This window comes from Bombina bombina, chromosome 1 (genome assembly GCF_027579735.1).
Source record: "Bombina bombina isolate aBomBom1 chromosome 1, aBomBom1.pri, whole genome shotgun sequence".
NCBI lineage: Eukaryota > Metazoa > Chordata > Amphibia > Anura > Bombinatoridae > Bombina > Bombina bombina.
This window is the reverse complement of record NC_069499.1, coordinates 959186905-959191861: the sequence shown is the minus strand read 5'-3', so window position 1 is coordinate 959191861 and position 4957 is coordinate 959186905. Positions and strand designations below refer to the sequence as shown.

Here is a 4957-nt window from a genome sequence, read left to right as displayed (position 1 = left end):
TTTTTTAGACCATGTACCATTTTGGTAGCCCTCCTTTGCACAGATTCAAGTTTGTTAATATCCTTCTGAAGATATGGTCTCCAGAACTGCACACAATACTCAAGATGAGGCCTAACTAATGATCTATAAAGTGGCATAAGAACCTTACTATTTCTGCTGCAAATACCTCTACCAATACATCCAAGCATTCTGCTAGCCTTACTCGCTGCATTACTACATTGTTTACTAAGTTTTAAATCATCTGAAATAATAATTCCCAAGTCCTGTTCCTCGTCTGTAACAGTCAGTAAAGTGTCATTGAGTCTGTAATTAACATTTGGATTTTTCTTCCCTAAATGCATTATTTTACACTTTGCTGTGTTAAACTTTAGATCCCAGTCGTTTGTCCAATCCTCCAATTGTTGTATATCACTTCTCATTTTGTCTACCCCCCCTGGAACATCCACTCTGTTGCAAATTTTTGTATCATCTGCAAAGAGACATACTTTGCCCTGTAGCTCTTTGCTGATATCGCAGATAAATATGTTAAACAAAACAGGCCCCAGAACTGACCCCTGAGGAACACCACTAGTAACAGCCCCCTCTGCTGAATGAACTCCATTTACTAAGATACTTTGTTTTCTGTCCTTAAGCATACATTTTTAAATACTTTCCAATTAACTTCTATTATTAAATTTGTTTAATTCTCTTGGTATCCTTAAATGTATAATTCATTTTTGCCTTTTAATAACATAATGTATGTCTATAATCAGTTTGGCACACCAGACTTTGGACTAATAAATGTCCTATAAATGTAAATCACTAGAGATGTGTTTTTAGATCCTACATCTTCTATACATTGGTGAACGAGATCAAAGAATGACAATGTGATGAAACATTTAGGCACTGCACTGCTAGGAAAAACAATCTCTTTGTTTACTGACCCTTCGGAGTTGTTGAACTTCTTTACTGCCTCTTCAGAATTTTCTGTGCACAAAGCAGAAAAACAAATATACATACCTGTCAAGTCTCACTATGAGATAATGGAATACACTGTTTGAGGTTTATTCTCCAGGTCACACTATGGATCAGTAAATTTACACAAAATAAACGTGAAACTTAGACTTCTGCAACAAGTTTACGTTTTCAATATTTCAACACTACTAGGGACCAGTCACTGTATAAGTATTGATATTTTAATAAAATAGTGAAATAAACTTGTAAAAAAAACTTTAATTTTGTAAACTGTATTTAGCTTATTTATATAAATGTACTGTATATTCTAAATTTGAAATAGGTACTATAAATTATTATTGCTTTTTTAATTATCTAATGATACCATGACTAAAAAATTAGTTACATCTTTGCAATATTGAGCAATAGTTTAGAAAATATTTAAAAATAATCTTTCAACAAGACATATAGGCCCATATTTATCATGGTCTGTCGGACCTGACGGCGAGCAATACGCTTGCCGTATTCAACAATGCACCAGCAGCTCACAAGAGATCCTGGTGCATAGTGATGTCCAGTTCATGAACGAATCGTTCTTTTGAACTGGATCTTTTCAGTGAACTGTATGGATCAGTTTACCAAACTGAACTGATTCGTTTGAAACAGTTCAGTTCTTGAGTCATCAGCCGCACTGGTAATACGATCCTAGAGTGAGTTCTGCTTCTGCTAACTCCTCCTTTGCAATGAATCACACATTAGAATCAGACAGCCTCACTGTAGGATCGTATTACCAGTGTTGTTGAATGAGTGTACTGTTAGCTAACTCGTTTGCAATAAATCGCTCTGTTAACAGTTCACTGATTCAAAGAGTAATATGCAATTTCTGTATTGTGTGACAGTGACACTTTAACAATCAATAGCATTTTATTTGTTAGCTACCCATATTTCCCCACAATTGCTTTTTTAATGAAGTGTGTGGAAAACCACAATGTACGTTAAACTTTTTTTTTTTAACATAATGCTGTATTGTTACTTCATTAGGGCTACTACATATTCTAAAATAAAGAACCACAGTAGATTGCTTTCTTTTTTTTATTCATAAGGAAAAGAAGCAAATTGTATAAAATGTGTAAAATTTTCTCAAATAAACTACAAGCTGGTAGTGCTGTAGCTACATAAAGTTGCCTGATTCTGACTTTTACAGTGACTCAGAGCTCATGAATCATTTAGAAGGAATCGGATTGGTGATTCAGTGGGCGGAGAATCAGTAACACAAAAATCTGCAGCTCTGCCTCACGCCCATTACATTTCCAGTAGGTGAACTGATGAATCCGAAATGAACCGATTCATCTAGATGAACCGAACTTCCCATCACTACTGGTGCAACGCCGTCCCCTGCAGACTCGCGGCCAATAGGCCGCCAGCAGGGGGTGTCAATCAACCCGATCGTACTGAATCGGGTTGATTTCCGGCGATGTCTGTATACCTGCTCAGAGCAGGCGGACAGGTTATGGAGCAGCGGTCTTTGTGACCGCTGCTTCATAACTGATGTTTCTGGCGAGCCTGCAGGCTCGCCAGAAACACGGGGCATCAAGCTCCATTCGGAGCTTGATAAATATGCCCCATAATGTACAAAAAGACAGAGGATGTATAATAGATTTCTTTCAGTTTACTTCTCATGGTATATAAAACAATAAATTAAACCCATTGACATATTCTCAATGAAAATCTGAAGCTTGTATGTATAGTTTATTTTGATATGTGTGTAAAAAATATAATTTGCTGCATATATATTTTGTGTTTTAGATTTCTTTTTGCAGGCATTTGGTTTGTGGTTTGTGGTTGCAAAGAAAGTAAATCTTTAAATTGGAGAAAAATATTTCACTCTGTTAAAAGGATCGTGCTAGGACTGCCGAGAAATGCTTGTTTCAGGCTCTCCATTCTTGCAAAGCTCTCGCTGGATGAAATGTTTTACAAAATGGGCTGACCCTCGGTGTACAGACAAGTGGCGATGTTCCTTCCATAGGAATGTATTGGGCCATTTGCCTTTGAACACTCTGAGCACATTACCAGTGAATAAGAATCTCAGCAGTGTGGAGGGGGCATGTTTACACATCATATAATGTACATTACGTAAATATAAAAATGGATTATATTTTGTAATAGTTCAAATAATAATCTATATCCAAACAGTGACATGTATGTGTGAAAATGTTCTCTAAATCTAGCGTATATTGTTTACAACATTAGAACATACCTTCAACGTTTCCTTATTGTTCAACAGGTTACACCCATGGACAATCTATATATTCACTATGTATTTGATTACCAGTGTTAGTAAAGGTTAGGAAAAAAATTAATATTAAACCTATATGTGCTGGGAGTTTGTGGGTAACTATATTGCACATATATATATATATATATATATATATATATATATATATATATATATATATATATATATATATATATATATATATATATATATATGGTGTGTAATATATATGTACACTGTATTACACCGTAAAATAATATATTATGTATTCTTTTTTTTTTTTTTTTTTTTTCAGTGAAAAAGCTCTTTAAATATTTATTGATCTATTACATTAAGGTTATGCTTATTGGCTGGATACAGCAGTCAGAGCTTAAAGCAGGAATAGAGCATGCTGGGTCCCAGAGAGAACATTTCAATCAAGCTGGTTTCATTCTGTAGAGGAATTTGGCTGATGTTCCTCATGATTTGCTTTCTGCTCCTCATTTGCAGATGTTTGGTTATCCTGCTGCACAGACTCCTCTTTATTATGTACTTCCTCTGTTTTTTTTCGGAGATTCTTTTAACATCTTAATACCATCTTTCTCTTCTACCTCAAGGTCACTCTCAGTGTCATTTTTGGAATGGTGCTCTTCACTATCTGTCTCTGAATTACTGGGTTCATAAGTGGGGTCATCTACTTGATCCTCATCTGGAAGATCCTCATTCATAAATGTCACCCAGCTATGTTGTTCCTCAATATCTATATCATCTTGTTTCCTCTTGCTGCCCTTCCCGCTTGGTTTCAAAGGGGACTTCCTGACCTCTTCTGAACCAGAGGACTTTGCTAGGAAATCTGTTGAGTGGAACCCCAGCGCACACTGTAGACTTTGAGGAGCAATAGAAAGAAGAAACCTGGGCCAGTCTGCCAATCCTCTTTCTGCCGCTCAGGAAACGTCTTCCTGTGGGAGACTTCTGCTCTGTGCTGCCCACATTCTCTACCTCTTTACAGACACCAGCATGGGATGCTATTTTTTTCAGAATCTTAATCATATATTTCAAAGGCCAAATCCTAGTGACCCTTAAGATAAGGGAATGGATGATCCCTGGATTTCTGGTTTTTGCTGGACATTTGTTCTTTGAACAGGGAGATGCATCATTTTCACACACTTGAGGACTTGACATTTTTACCCAGCAACAGAAAGAAAAGAAAAGAAAAAAAAAATACACCAGTGAAAGCAAACAAGGATCTATATTATGTATTCTAAGTTCATTATTTAAATAAATGTGTTTTTAAATTTTGTTGTGTTTTTCCTTTTTTTAGGAATAACATTTTATCCAATGAATATTAATATTTTATTGAAGACAGTAGCTGCACAATTTTCGTTTTTCAATATCATTTGGTACAGTTCAATGTTTAAAAAAACACACTATTGTAAAACAGAATAAAGGTGGCTACTCTCTTCAACAGAAAATGAATATCCTATATACTAAATCTTGTTCCTAAAAACTAAAACATGCCAACAATTAAAAACATTTATTTAAATAATAAACTTAGTTATAATACATTTATATATTATTTTACAGTACAATATATATATAATATATAATAATAACAATAACAATAATAATATTAATATACCGTATATACTGTGTATATATATATATATATATATATATATAGTACACAAGATAAATTAGAAATAACATATTCAAATTCTAGAATCTGTAAAATTCTAGGATATAGCGTCCATGTAACGATCCTGATGCGTT

At 34.6% G+C, this 4957-nt stretch overlaps 1 pseudogene; it reads right to left on the bottom strand.

Annotated features, from left to right (window-relative positions):
- Nucleotides 1–3635: 3635 nt before the first annotated feature.
- LOC128662024 (uncharacterized) lies at nt 3636–4369 on the bottom strand (annotated as a pseudogene).
- Between the last annotated feature and the right edge of the window lie 588 nt (nt 4370–4957).